This window comes from Ceratotherium simum, chromosome 20 (genome assembly GCF_057802395.1).
Source record: "Ceratotherium simum simum isolate JZ-2026a chromosome 20, ASM5780239v1, whole genome shotgun sequence".
Taxonomy (NCBI): domain Eukaryota; kingdom Metazoa; phylum Chordata; class Mammalia; order Perissodactyla; family Rhinocerotidae; genus Ceratotherium; species Ceratotherium simum.
In genome coordinates, this window is record NC_141919.1 from 17788629 (window position 1) to 17805118 (window position 16490).

Genomic DNA, 16490 nt, shown 5'->3' on the forward strand with positions numbered 1-16490 from the left:
ATTTAGTAGACGTCAAAAGAAATTGGCAACTTTGTGAAAACACCAAATTGCCCTACAGTTAAACTGGTAATACAGAAAACATAAGAGCTCCTATAAAAATAGATTTTGAAGAAATTTCCCCTCATGTCCTTTTCTCCACCTCTCTAAGTCTAGCACAGCTCATCTACTATCACCATAAGACGTTCTCTGCTGTTCTGGGTGACTGGCTCCCTTCTCTGGCGGTCTTGAGCACCTATTGCCTAGACCACTGGGAAGAAATATATTTAACATCAGAACTTTGTTCTTTTTCTGAACTCTATATTTAAAACAAATAGAAGTATACCTGTCTATTTGAACTAAAGGAAGGTAGACAGAGCCCCCTTTTCTGCTTGCTCAAACCACAATGCATCTTTCCCTTTCTTTCATGCTCACAGTGACACAGTGACGTCTGGGACACCACCACATGAGACACAGGCTTAAAACTCCTGAATTATGTCACACTTCATTATTATCTTAAAACATCCTCATGAAATAAGACCTGTTATATTAGAAGTGAGACTATACCATACACTTTAAAAAACACTTCCTAAGTTAGGATGACAGACAAAGAACTGAACTAATAGCACAGCTTAGAGGTAGGGTCTTTAAATATCTTGTTAAATGAATTTCAATTCCATATTTTTTCCTAACTAAATAAGAAATCCTCCACCCAGTCTGAGAATCTAAGAACACAAACTACAGGGCGGGTAGGGTTCTGCTCTGAGTTGGTATGGTTTTGACTTCACGGTTAACCCATAGTGGGGCATCAGGTCAAGTGTGGCTCTGGGGCACTTTTTCAGCTTTGAGCTGTTGCGGAAACGCGGTGATGAAAATGAGTATCTCATTTCATGCAACATCTCCAAGACACTTCAGGATTCCCATTCCAAATACCAAAACTTTCTCAACAAGACTTTTATTCAGTTCCTTGTTTTCGTTTAGAAATCTCTTAGGTCTAAATAAATTAGGATTATCCCAAATAGTTCCGTATAGAATAGATAAAAATAAAATTTTAAAAGGAAATAATTTTATCATTTTTATCTTTGTTGCCAACGTCTCCACAATAATTTTGTTTTGCACAAAATGTTTTGTTCAAGTTTGGAATATCCTGTATAAATTATATATATACACACACACACATACATATATAATATATATATAATTATTGACATATATAATTGTATACATAATTATTAAGGATGCATATATCATTATTCCTTTAATATATTGTTAAGTTTAGTTACCATACAAATTTAGTACAATTATACTTAATTTTCACTAAAAGGACTTCTGATTCATTAAATAGCAGATAAAATACTTGAAATTTTATGTCAATTTTTTATTATTTTAAATGAAGAGTTCTACAAAATTCTCATAAGAATATTCCAAAATTGTAGTACAAATAAAAAGTAATAAATATTCAATTTCCTTTGCTTTAAGCAAAATGAATGGGAGTGATGAGACTGTTTGAGCACACCTCTCTCTCTGGTACAAATATGTTTAAGAAAAGATTGTACATCACCATAGAGAGGAGCCAGGTCTCCAGAAAGCAGCCCTGATTGAGAAGGTTGCCCACAGTTCCCAAAATGCTGTGCGTCTCTCTTTTCCCTCTACCTTTTGTTATAAGCCCCATATTTGGCTTGTCTGTGGCAACTAATACTAGCATGTTTCCTAACACATTCTAAGCCATACATGAGGGACTCTCTTGACTTTACAAAGAACCAGGCCTCTTCATGTACAGATGTCACCTTTTTCCTAGGAGAAAAATTTATTTTCTCTCTGCACCAGAGGTCACAGACTTAGAGGCCTACAAGTCATACTCAGTTCTCCAATAAATTTCGTTTTGCTCTCATAATCTTTTAAAAGGTGATTCATTGTTGCTCACATTTAAAAATCAGAAGATTTCACATGAAAATCTGCATTTCCAAATTCTGTTTTATAACTGAAAGAGCTGACAGCCTTGGGACAATGTCCTGTTCGTCAGGTTTACTGCGCTGAGGTAGATACAGAAGATGACCCCTTCCCACTGCTTCAACAAGTGCAATTCTGTCATTTTTGGTATTTTCTGCTGCTCAATAGGTGTTTGGGTTTGTGACCTCTGTTTTAGATTAAATGTGAATAATTCTCCCATATCAAGTCATAAATCACACACTCATTTAGCTTAAACAAATGACTCCATACAAACAGTATTTCTTTATTAGTACCTGTGTTAACTCTGTTTGAAAATTACTTATATATATACTCAATATAATCACAAGTTCTTAGGGTACTAGAAATCTTAGGATACTTAGAGTTGTACTAACTGAGAATAAATGCCATTAAATCTACACTGACTGTATTTCTTCTTACAGTGGGTTTAAAAATGTTTATGACCTCTGGGTGTGGAGAAATGGAGGTGTCAATCTCTGCAACAATGATTTGTGCAGTGGGACAGTCTATGCAGTGTATTCCACCATTCTGCTGGTTACAGAGATTGTGAAGGTGCTGTTAGGTACACAATCACCTCCCTCCCTAGTAGCCGGGAGCATGAGATGTCAGTCCGGTGAGATCTTGGGTGAAGACAGAGAAGCTGAACAGATGGCTATGTATACAGTCGGCTGAGTGCATAAGATTGCAATCTCTACCAGTTTACTGGAGACCTCAAACGCTGACCACATGGAGCATCCGATTTCCATTAAATAGGATTTACTCACCTGAATGAGAATCCTGCTTCTGTTACCTACTGAAAATGTCGTCTTCAGCAATTTAACTGGCTGAAACTTTCTTCATCTGTAAAACTGGGATCATAATAGCACCACTGTATTGTTGAGGCTCAGAGGAGATACTTCAAGATTCTGTGCCTGGCACATGGTAGGGGTCTATATATATTATCTGTAATCATTATTCCCATCACCACAATCACCACTATCATCATCCTCACTTTCACTGTGTAAGGTACCTAACCTCAGCCCGCCCTTTTATAGCTGATATGGGTGAGCCTCTAGCTAGATTGTTATTCACAAGTATTTACTGAGTGCCTACTGTGTGCCAGGCACTGATTTAGGTGCTGGGGTAAAGGAAAACCAAACAAAAAGAGAGAAAATAAAAGCATCCCTGCTTGGTGGCTCACACTCCTGTGGGGGATTTCAGCCTGCATTTCAAACATCAGTCAGCCATACCCATGCAGAGAGTGAGCCATGAAGTCCTTGGCTCACACTTGCTCCAGTGAGCCCACTTTTGCAATTGGATTGGCCCTGAATGAATTTGGATTAAGATATCACCCTTCCCATCATCACTGAGGAGAGAAAACTGAATTTCTTTCCAAATTCTTTTAAGAGAAACAGAAGGAATGAATTTTGGTTCACAAGAATGTAAATGTTTTCAAGATTAATAAATAGTAAACAAACAACCAAGCAAATTTTATCCCAAGAAATAATGCTGATGACTTACTCATCATGATTTATTTGATACACGTTAATAATGGTGCACATTTTCCTGGGAATGAAATAGCCATTCAGAGTAGTGTCTGCTGTAGTACTAGGAAAGCAAAATAGAGCATTACAGCACGTCCTGTCAATTCAAATAACCCATCCCTAAACCGCCTCCCACAACTCATTGACTATTTTTATTAGTGTCTTTTTTTACTATAATAATGATATGACATCTTTATAAATCTTTAGTATTTCATTAATTCTATCTCCCATCTATTGTCAAACTAGTCATTTATTATTTTTTTATGTGTGTTAAACATATTGAATACTTAATATATTCAAGACATTGCTAGGAGCTAAAATCTCAGCAGAAAATTATCTTAATATTTCTATGACAGAGTTGGCCATACGTAGACACATCAAATTACATTAAGAAATTATTAAGGAAATTATAAAGCACTTTCTATGTACCCAGTGCATTCTTGGATTTTATTATTAGATTAGAAAAACAAAACATAAGATTTTTTAGTACTTGGTAGAAGCAATGGAAATGGAACCAGGAAATCTGAACTCTAGACACTACTCACAGTGTGATGTTGGGAAAATCTCATATCTACTCTGTGATTTCATTTCCTAGCTGTGAAATGATGTTGGTTGTGTTGGATGATCTCTAAGTTGCCTCTAGAACAAATATTCTATTTTTCTAGTCCCATACTCAGTCTTCGTTATGCAAACTGTAGACCTTTTGCCTTTATAGCTCTGTAATTACGCATGGGTTAGATTAAATCATGTTATGATTCCATACAGCACTCCCTAACTTAGTAGATCGCCCTCACACTCCCTTCTCCTTAGAGGAGAAGCAGTGACATTTCAGTTTGATGAGTTTGAGAGAAGGCATTGGACACATTTAGCTTAGCCACTTCTGGGTTCTCTCCTCCGATTGGCAGACATGTAGAAAAGGTACATCTCATCTACCATCACTAATGGGCTAAGCTTGGAGGAACAGGTTTTGTACTTCCAGGGAAGCCTGCACTTGTCCAAGCTTGCCAGAGACTAAGTGAAGAGGTATGTCTAATTCAGGGGAAATGTATGAGCAAGCCTACTTGGTCTAGCTCCAAGCCAAATTGTGCAAAGTAGCTCTGATAATTTTAAAAAGCTCATATTTTAATCTCTATCTGGTATACATTCATCTTGCAACTGGTACTAAACTTCGGCAAATAACATGGACAAGATTCATTGAATGTCCTCAAAACTCATCACAGGGGAAGACCAAACAAGGAATGGATCTATTTTTTGGAAGGATTACTTCCTCCTATGCATAGCCTCTTGCCCATCTCAATACATTCCTGTCCACACTTTCTCTGTGGATTCAGCTGCTCAAATTCTACTCCAGAGAAAAAGCTACATGTTCTTGGGGCCAACCCCGTGGCTTAGCGGTTAAGTGCGCGCGCTCCGCTACTGGCGGCCTGTGTTCAGATCCTGGGCGCGCACGGACGCACTGCTTCTCCGGCCATGCTGAGGTGGCGTCCCACATACAGCAACTAGAGGGATGTGCAACTATGACATACGACTATCTACTAGGGCTTTGGGGAGAAAAAGGTTAAAAAAAAAAGGGGGAGGATTGGCAACAGACGTTAGCTCAGGGCCGGTCTTCCTCAGCAAAAAGAGGAGGATTGGCATGGATGTTAGCTCAGGGCTGATCTGCCTCACACACACACACACAAAAAAGCTACATGTTCCTATTTTATGGAAACCTAGAATGTAAAATTTGATTTCACTAATATTAAATATGAGTGACTATTTATTGTAAAGGAGGATTCAATATACAAATGCATTAATTATAAGGTTTCTCTCTCTACCTATACATTCCTGAAACTTCATGTATGAAAATGTCTTTCCACAGAACTTTTAAGGAACACAGATGCAATAAATATTTATTGGGGTATTGTTTGGTCTTTTGTGCTTGTGTGTATGTGTCATATGTAACAGTAAAACTTTTGCCCGTTTTACTTAAAACTATTCCATTTAGTTTGTTTTAATTTATTTCATCTTAACATATTTTCTGCTTTTTGATCTCCTGTCCTTTTAAATGGAAAACAGTAACTTCCCAGTTTAGAAGAATAGATCGGTCCCAAACAACATATATAAGATGTCTTTTATGAGTTGCAAAAATTCTTGGTTTGTATCACAATACTGTCATTGGCCAATGCGTTCACTCTTTTAATTTTATATATTAATGTATTTCTCCTCTTTTAATAATACAATGAATACCTATGCCCTGAGATATGTTTCTCCCTATCAGTTAGGTCCTCAGATGTGTTTTCAGGGCCCCAAAGTAGATGATCACTGTCATTTCATCCCACATGATGCCTGTGAACTTGGCAGGGCCTCTCTGTTCCCGTTTCCTGAGGAAAGTTTGTAGATCATACTCCTTTTATGAAGCACCCAAAGTCACCTTATGTAAGTCACCTTATGTAAGACAGAAGAGTTGCTTCTTTCGATGTAGGAACTTTTCTTTAAAACTTTAGTTAAAGATGAAATTTGCTTCAACCAGAAAGAGGATCTGAAGGAAAGGGATCACTGTGAATAGACAGCATCGTGTGTGACTATGGAGAGCAAACATAAGAGGCATAATACAGGCGACTGTGTTGCTCACTGTCTGACCTTGACTCTGCTCACAGTGGTCTGGCCCTTTGAGACACCTCAGCTGAGGGCACTACATTCTGCTGTGCCAATTACCACGTAATTATATCAGCTTCTTGGGGTGAGAGACATTCCCACTCCTTCACTATTTAACGATGGAAAGAGAAAAAACACTGAGAATTTAATTTTCTATTTTAATTGTGTGCAATGGAAACAGTTCAAACTACCAGAACTTGGGTTCTCTGCATACATATTTAATAAGGACCAGCTACTCAGTCTATACTGGCATGCATTTGTGAGCTGGAGAGTCTGGCATAAGGTTCTATAAACTTTCAAATATCTATAAATGAATACTCTGTTTAATCTATTTGTAGCAACACTGGCTTCCTTAGTCTATTGCCCAGCCAAATTCTAAGCTACTGAAAAGGAAGCTATATCAGCAAGTGGCTAAGGCTGCTTATAGGAGGAAGCTAAGTGAGTTTATATGACACTTTATAGCCAAACATAAATTACGGTTAGATTATCCATTGTTTGGAATTTCTATATTCTTCTTTCCTGTTAATTAGTACATATAAGATGCAAGTTAATGGCATCATAGTTTAGTTATGAAAAATATTCACAAAATATACCTTGTTCTATGTAAAAATTTCATTAGAGGGTTTCAAAATAAAATGAAATAAGATTTGAAATAATATTAACGTAATATAGATTTTAAAGGACTTCAAAGTATTTTAACACCTTAGATTCTTCACCCCTCCACCCCCACCATCAGTGCTGTTTCAAAAGAGAAGCATATGCTTTACCAATAAGGGATAGTAAAAGGGAAAAATGAGGCATATCTGAATTTTTATTTACGAAAGCTTCTGTGTAGGATAAAATTTTCCTATCTTCGAATCTGGGTGATTTTGGCCCAAGGTTTTCATTTGAAAGAAAGTATTTTTTTTAATTTAATAAGAAAAATGATAATTATAAGAATTATATTTTTCATATGAAAGCAGGTTATTAATTTCTTGAATTTTGGCTTGAATTTCTGGATAGTGTTTCAAATAAGGAAAGCTCAAAAATAGAAATGTTAATACTGTTTCAAACCCTGAAAAAGAAATGAGACAAAGTGTTACAGAAAGAAGTATTGGTAAAATTGGTATCCTCAATTTACTTCATATTTGAGTACTCAGAATTAAGAGACAGAGCTATGAAGATGACCACAAATTAATAAAATTACAATAAAATAATTATTATACACTAAAGTTTATTTCAAAACATATGCATAACTTCTCACCTATTAGGATAGCCACTATCAAGAGAACAAAAAACAACAAACGTTGGTGAGGATGTGGAGAAATTGGAATTTTTATGCACTGGTGGTGGGAATGTAAAATGGTGCAGTCAGTATGGAAAAAATTATGGAAATTCTTCAAAAATTAAAAAAAAAGAATTACCATGTGATCCAGCAATTCCACTTCTGGATATATAACCAAAAGAATTGAAAGCAGGGTCTGGAAGAAATATTTGCACACCCATGTTCATTGCAGTATTGTTCACAATAGCCAAAATGTGGAAACAACCCAAATATCTATCAACGGACGAATGGATAAGTAAAATGTGGAATATACATACAATGAAATATTATTCCGCCCTAAAAAGGAAGGAAATCCTGTCACTTGCTACAACATGGGTAAACCTCAAGCACATTATGCTGAGTGAAACAAGCCAGTCAAGAAAGGACAAATACTGTATGATTCCACCCATATGAGTTATCTAAAGTAGTCAAAATCACAGAAACAGAAAGTAGAAAGGCAGTTGCCAAAGGGCTGGGGGATGGAGGAGAAAGTGTTGGTGTTTAATGGGCACAGAGTTTCAGTTTTGCAAGATGAAAAATTTCTAGAGATCTGTTGCACAACAATCTGAATATACATAACACTACTGAACTGTACTCTTAAAAATGTTTAAGGTAGTAAAGTTGATGTTATATGTTTGTAACCACAATTAAAAATAAAATAAAAACTTAAAATATATAGATGTTATTTATAAGACAAGTGACAACATTGGAAATATTTCACTATAAAATAGATACTTGTTATGATAATAATAACGGCTGTGATCTATGTAGTAATAATAAGTAGCTATTGAGCGCTGACTCTATTCCAGGCTCTGTGTGTGTGTGTGCGTGTGTGTGTGTGTGTATCTAAATCATAATACAGATCCGCAAGGTGAATATAATCATGCTTATTTTACTGAAGAGAAAACTATGCCTCAAGGACATTATGGGCCTTGCTCAAGGTGACTCAACTCAGACGAGGTAGAGTCATGAATTGAACTTGGACTTATTTGGCTCCAAAAGCCATAAGATTGTGTGAGCACAAGACGGAGGGTTGAGTACATTCGATTTTTTTAAATACTAATTTTTAGTGTACTTTTTATGGTTTAAAACACATCCTTTAAATAGGGTATTAATTTTTGAAATTATCTATACATTAGTTTGTTGTTTTCATTATTGAAAATAAAAGCAAGTAACTCTGTATGTCAAACTTTATCTTTTTCTCAAGGGCAACTTTAACACGACATTAAAGAATGCAATCAGTTCTTGAAAACCTAACACTCAGAAATGCCACATTAAAAGGCTTTTCTATAAATTCTTTTACAGTCATGTGCCACATAATGACATTTCAGTCAACAATGGACCACATATATGACAGTGGTCCCACAAGATTAGTATAGCCTAGGTGTGTAGTAGGCTATGCCACGTAGGTTGTGTCAGTACACCCTATGGTGTTCGCACGACGACGAAATCACCTAAAGTAGCATTTCTCAGAGCATATCCCCGGCGTTAAGTGATGCAAGACTGTAACTATAAATTCACCTCTATGATGACCTAATGCCAAAATTAATAACGTTATTTGTGTTTTCTACTAAATCTTATAAAATCTAGTAGCAAAAATGAGTTTTTAAGTCAATGTATTTTATTTCCCGATTTTCATGATGATGATGACAACATCGCTAATGATGAAGATACCAAATATTGGCCACTTAATTGCATTGTCATCTGTGTTGGTGGCTGTAATTAGCCTCACTTTAGAGCTGAGAAACTTGCAGCATGGAGATGGTTAAATAGTTTACCAGGGTCATGCAAAGGACAAAGCTAGTACCCGAATGAAGTCTGTGGCTCTGCATCATTGGGACTTAACCATTTATTTGTTCTGTAAACAACTTGCATCACAACACGCACAAGAAATACACCCAGATACAGCTGCAGAGCAGAATAGACCCGGCCCTCCACTTCCACAGGCTCCACATCCATGGGCTCAACCAACCGTGGATCAAAAGGCCTAGGTTGCATCTGTGCCGCACGTGTACAGACTTTTTTTCCTGTCATTATTCCCTAAACAATACAGCATAACAATTATTTATATAGCATTTGCATTGTATTAGGTATTATAAGTAATCTAGAGATGATTTAAAGTATAAGGGAGGATGTGTGTAGGTTATATGCAAATACTATGCCATCTTTGGATTTTGGTATCCGTGGGGTCCTGGAATTAATACCCCACAGATACTGAGGGATGACTGTAAACTCCTTTCCAGGCTTCTCTTCCTGTTTTTCTCATCTTTTGAACTAGGCAATCTCTTATAGTGAGCCAGTAGTTTCTACAGTTCCCAAGTCACTAAATTTCTAATATGACTTCATACTGCAAGAAATTATCCTAAAAGTAAGTTGCCCAAAGTTGTGACCTTGGTGTCTATAATAGAGCACAGGATGGTGTGAAAATTTGGTTTGTAGAATATAATGACTCTATTCTCTTGCAAAAGAGAAAAGGACAGGCCGTAAATACTGCATGAAAAACACTGATCTTGCACATTGTAGAGCCAGGGACATTACATCCATGACCTAAGACTATCTGTAAAAATAACGTGATTCATATTTTGATCATCATAAATTTTGCTTTTTACATCAAGGCTTAAGCAAGTTATTATTTATCCTGGTAGACTACCTAAAAATTGAGCTTATGTTAAATGATTTTGGGAGAGCCTGACTATATTCAAAGGAGAAACCAAATTACCTCTATGATCAATTTGAAAATTTAAATATGGAAATATAAATATTAATAACATGGTAGATCTGATGAAAGAGTGTGCTTGCAAATTTTATCCACTAAAATATGTGGTTTAGTTCTATTTTCTTCTAATAAAGTATTCTGTTGCGTATCACTAGTGAGGCAGCAGGCATATGTACAAGTTTATGTTTTATCAGTTTTCATTAATACTCTTATTTGAATTCAAAATACAAATTCTATCAGAGATGTTTGTTGAGTGAATAAATGCTTTATACAGTAATGCATTATACCGAATACTCTTTGTTTTGCACACGTTTTACCCAAACCACTTTTAACTGTGCTGTGCACATCTGATGGCGCTATTCTATAGCCTATCATTTTTGTCATCTGTCATAATTTTATGCTTGTCGATTACTTCAGGATCTTGGCAGTATTATATATTTCTGAAATATATTCAGATATCATCTCATCAAATCAAGATGAAAGTAAAGCCCTCTTGATGTGTTAATCACACCCACGCTCACTGTCTTTAGTATTCAGTGGTGTTCAGGCTTTAAAAAAATGCCCTCGCAAATTCTAACATTGTATTTGGCACCCAATAGCTGGCAGAAGAAATGCTAAGTACAGTATGATCACATTTGTGTGATAAATAACCAGTGCATCAGTCAAATTTAAATCATGGTCAAAATAATAAATATATATAGGTGTGTGGGGAGTGGGTATTTGCACGGGCAAAAATAATACAAATCAAAACAAATGCCTCTGTTTGCAAAGAGAATTCAGGAACACAAATGCATAGATCTTAGGAAAAAAATGAATCCAATTGCCAACAAAAAAGAAAAGAAAAAACAAGTCTGAAGAATATTCCACCTAAAATGAAACTGCTTAAGCAAACCTCTAGTGTTTTATTGTTGTTGTTATCCTAAGGGAATTTGCTTCCTGTTCTCTAGCAACCATGATTGGAATCTTAAAAATATAGAGGTGCATGAAAAAAGTTAGAAATAGATTGAGAGGTAAATAACAACGACATTTACGTAAATTAAAGTTCTTGGTAATATAAGAATACACTATAATACATCACAATATAAAGCTTGTTTTACAAGAATACATAAAACATAAAAGCAACACTTTAAACATATTAAGAATCAATGCCACTGGGTTGGAGAAGGGCCTGGGAGTGGAGTGTGGCGATAAAAAGTAATAAACAAACAAGGTCAAGTGTTGCATGAACGATGATGCTGATGCACATGAACTGGGGAATATGATTAACTAAGTCTCTACTCCTGAGATGAAAATAAAAGTTTTCTGAATGACGTGGGAAGAAGGCAGAATGTCAAATAGTTTATACAGAGCGAGATCAACTACACAAAATGTTGAAAGAGGGAAATACTCTAAACCACAAAGAGAGGAAAACAAAAAATTGCAATTAATCTTTATTTACCTTACATATTCACAAATACTCTCACACACCAGCTCCAAAAAGGTCATTCACGGTGCTTATGATTTCATTGTCATTTAAAGTGGCTGTTTTGGTAGCAGCATATTTATTGTGGCGTGTATTAATCAGAGCATCAGTAATGTCTCAGATATGGTCCTGAGGAGACAAATCTTGGCGTGATTATTCACTCCTGCTTGGATTTCACATCACATATGAATCTCATTCAGGAAGAGCCATATCACCAGGTAACTTGAAATGAACCCAATTAGTTTAGGAATATAGATCATTTTAAACCTTGCAACCAGTTTTGTTTGTCCATGGTTATGCTCAATATTAAAAGAGTGTAGAATAGAAAACCAAGTTACCAAACTCAATTTTCTCTTTCAATCAATAAAAAAGAGTATCTATGTCTGCAAGCACACTTAAAAAAATTAGAGGTTAACTTATTATAGAATAATTGGTAGGCAATGAATACAGTAAGAGGTTTCCAACCCTACTGTAAGGATTTTACGGTAATCACCATGCAGAAAGAGATAGGGCTGGAGTGGGTTAGGGAGTGGGCGGAAAAGTTTACGAACTTTGCAAATTCTCTTACTTACTCTACCTGATCTAGAGTTCCCAGCTGGGGCCTTGAAACACCTTGTTCTCTGCTCTTCCTTGTCATTGGAGGGGACGTAACTCCTCACATCTCTTCATTTGCTCAATTATCCACCTTTTCCTGTTTTATTTTTCCCTGATGCCCTCATCTCAGCAAATTGGCCCCCAAGAACTAGGATTCTTTGTAATACACACATATTTCAAAGGAGAAATTAACTCTTCTCTGAACCATCATATTGGGCCAAAAACATTTTACTGGCCTCACAAGAAGGTCCACTTCCGCCACCTGGAGAACTTTTCTGCATGTATTATGATCTCACAGCTCATTTCTATATAGTAAAGGAAACCAAGTAGGATATGAGGGTAAATTGGAAGCTTCCTATAGAATATCTTTATAATTATTCAATACATTTTCTGAAAAAACATGCTGATACTTTTAAGTCTGAGACCTCACAGTTTCCAATGTAAAATGAGATAAATAAAATCTTTGGTTCATTTTGTCAAGGAACTCACCTACATGTCAGACATCGTTTATCAGCCAATTACAGATTTATAATTCAAGTATGTGCCTTATTCACACACTGGGGGAACTTTCTCGGGTCTCAAAGAATTCAGAGTTCTTCTTAGGGTCCTTACATGAGGACTAGGTAATATTGCCCTACAATTTCCCTGACTGGACCTCACATTTACTAATAGCTTGGCTAAGGTTCATTATGGCAAAAGGATAGTGAAGGAACCAAGGAAGGATACATACAACTTTCCAGGTACTCAATACATATCACCATTATTGTCTGCTGCTCACCAAAACCCTTGTCCTGGCATGAATTTAAATCCTTACCCTTCGATATATAGTAAGATGATCCTGTACATGTAGTGCAATAAACTGATTCCTGGTCTGAAAAACTCCTGGGGAACATTTATAGTCTGTAGTGGAAGGTCATGGAAACATGGTATGAAATCGGCAGGATTAGCTGCACTGGAGGCCTTGAGTAAGTCATCACTTGTCTTAACTATCCTAAGAAACTCCTCATCACCGTGGTCATATATCTTGCCAAATCAAAGGGCAGAGACAATGTTGGCCACAGCACACGTGATGGCGCTTGTGGAGTCAAAGCTGCCATTCTGCAAAGTCTTCTGCAAAGACTTTCACCAGCTTGGAAGCTTCCTTATGACATGTTCCTCAAGTAAACAAGAGCAGGGAGAGGATTTTGCTTCTGCTTTAAAAAAAGTTTATAAAACATGAGAGGCAATTTTCTTATGAAACTTCCAACTCTCTCTATAATTGACTGAAAAGGAAAGACTCTCTCCTTCTGCCAGCAAAGAAAATGTATGCGTATTAGGTCTGCCTGCAAAATGCTTTCCATCCTTAAGTAGTACTTGCTTCACCATTTCCATTCCATTCCCCACCAAGACAGGCCCCATGACAAGTCTGATGAGAAAGACAACTCCGTATTTCTTCCTCATCTTCATGAATGTAAGGTAAGGATGGTCTCCAAGCTGGAGAGGATTTCCTGTGATGGGGAAGGACCACAGGCCAGGAGGAGACACCTGCTTTCTACCCTTGCTCCCTAGTGCTCTTACAAAAACAAAAACCTTCACCAAAATTGTGAGAGAAGTGGTCACCTCTCCAGGAGTGACCTCCATGTTGAGTATCATTTTCAGGAATAAAGCACCTGAAACAGAAAAATGTAAACCTTATTTTTGCCATTCTAAGCATAGACTAAGTAATCTTTCTCCTTGAAACATTTAGAAGAAAAGGACAGACTCTTTGTAGTCAGTTGAAAGCTGTTCTTAACTAATGCACCAATAGGGCAAAATCAAATTCTTGTAAAATGCACTGCACGTTTATCCCAGTTCTAGTATTTTCACAATTCTAACCACCAGACCATGTCAGTCATTGACATGATAGACAGAAGAAAAGAACAGCTTGATGCAGAAAGCAGGCTGGTGGTTGGGGAAGGGATTGAGGCTGTAGGAGCTGATTTCCTACTTATTACCTTGGGATCCTCACCCTGTCACTTAATCTAAGTGCACCCCAGTTTTCTCATCTAAGTACCATACCTGACAGAATGAGTTATACATTCTTTCAACATTTATTGAACCCCCAATGTCAGGCACTAAAAAGACAAAATAAAATTCCATAGACTCATGGGGGCCAGCCTGGTGGCATAGTGGTTAAGTTCACGTGCTCTGCTTCAGCAGCCTGGAGTCCACAGGTTCAGATCCCAGGCACGGGCCAACGCACCGCTTGTCAAGCCATGCTGTGGCAGTCATCCCACGTATAAAGTGGAGGAAGATGGGCATGGATGTTAGTCCAGGGCCAATCTTCCTCAGCAAAAAGAGGAGGATTGGCAATGGATGTTAGCTCAGGGCTAATCTTCCTCACCAAAAAAAATAAAAAAATTCCACAGACTAATGAGAAAACTAGATAAAAATAAGATTACAAAGTGAAAAGTGCTATAGAGAATTGAGCACAGAGTGGTATGTCATTGTTTGAGGATCAAATTAAGTCATTATTAAAAGTACTTGGAGAATTACAAGCCATTTAGTGGATATCTAATTGATTGTCTATTTAGTCTGTCTTTAGCCTGCTTTTTTTTTTTGCTGAGGAAGATTGGCCCTGAGCTAACAACTATGCCCATCTTCCTCCATTTTGTATGTTGGACACCCCCACAGCTCGGGTTGATGAGCGGCGTGTAGGTCTGTGCCTGGGATCCGAATCTGTGAACCCCAGGCTGCTGAAGCAGAGCGTGCAAACTTAACTACTATGCCACCGGGCCGTCCCCTGGCCTGCTTTTTTTAAGGGTAACTTTCAGAAGCTATCTTTCTGCTCTATGACCTGCCCCATGTAGACATGGGTGCTTGGTCCAAGGACGAGCCACTGACCCTAGGAATATGGAATTGGGACTGTGAAAAATCATCCTCTCTTTGAGGAGCTAGATCTACAAAATCTAAGTCTGAAGATATGATTTGGGGACTTTTTACCCACCAGGAGTGCCTGAGAAACTGAAAGCAGGTCTGAAAAAAAAATGAAGCAGAAAGGAAGAGGAATAAAAGACAGAAAGAGGCCTTATGACCTTGCGTTCACTGCTTCGAGTACCTTCATGAGATCTTGTCCTTGGGTTGAATTCTTTCCTGCTTAACTAGCAAGAACTGGTTTCTGTTACTTGCAATCAAGAGGATCCTTACAAAAAAAAAAATTTCATTTTGTTAGATGTTGCAGTGTATGGTAACCACAGAGGGAATATAAAACTTTCTCTCCCTTAAAAGAATACACAACTAAATTGTTCAGTTCTCAAATTATTTACTGAGGTAACATTGGTGGGCAGCATACTCATTGGCCAGTGTAAATGTCCAGTTCTCTTTGATTTTTTCTTTTAATTTTATTTATTTTTCCCCCAAAGCCCCAGTAGATAGTTGTATGTCATAGCTGCACTTCCTTCTAGTTGCTGTATGTGGGACGCAGCCTCAGCATGGCCGGAGAAGCGGTGCGTCGGTGCGTGCCCAGGCGTGCCCAGGCCGCCAGTAGTGAAGCGCGCACACTTAACTGCTAAGCCACCGGGCCGGCCCTCTCTTTGATTTTTGAGGAGGCCAACACTTGATTTCTTCTAGACTTTTAAAAAAAAAAAATGCATCTTATTAAACTGAGAATCATTCTTGAAAACAGCACTGAATTTGTCGTCTGGTTCAGAAGAGAATGACAGGGTGATCAAAACCACTACACTTATGTTCTGCTTCAAAAAGTAACAAGGGTCTGGGGCTGGCCCAGTGGTGTAGTGGTTAAGTCTGTGTGCTCCACTTCGGCGGCCCTGGGTTTGCAGGTTCGTTTCCTGGGCGTGCAGCGACGCACCGCTTGTCAAGCCATGCTGTGGCGGCGTCCCATATAAAGTAGAGGAAGATGGGCACAGATGTTAGCCCAGGGCCAATCTTCCTCAGCAAAAAGAGGAGGATTGGCATCGGATGTTAGCTCAGGGCCAATCTTCCTTATAAAAAACAAAAAAGCACTAAGGATCAAAGGAATTTTTATTTGAAAGCTGGTACTCAGCATAAACAGCTCCCACTCTCAAAATGCAAGCAAACCCTTATCACCTGTCTTATCTGACTGTTTCACCTTTCAAAGTTCACAGATAAAATGTGGCTAACTACCACAACTTGGATGGCACTGTTTCCTAAGGAATGACCTTTGGAGTTAAAAGTGAGAGATCAACATCTTTAATGAAAAAAAAAACAAAAACCCAAATATGCATTTAACCTAGTAAGAAAAACTGAATCCCTAATCAGTGCGACAGCTACAACTTGCAAAATTTTGTTTCCTCTCTGTTCAGAAAGGAAACA

At 37.6% G+C, this 16490-nt stretch overlaps 1 pseudogene; it reads right to left on the reverse strand.

Annotated features, from left to right (window-relative positions):
- Nucleotides 1-701: 701 nt before the first annotated feature.
- Nucleotides 702-13811, reverse strand: LOC147914370 (cytochrome P450 1A1-like; annotated as a pseudogene).
- Between the last annotated feature and the right edge of the window lie 2679 nt (nt 13812-16490).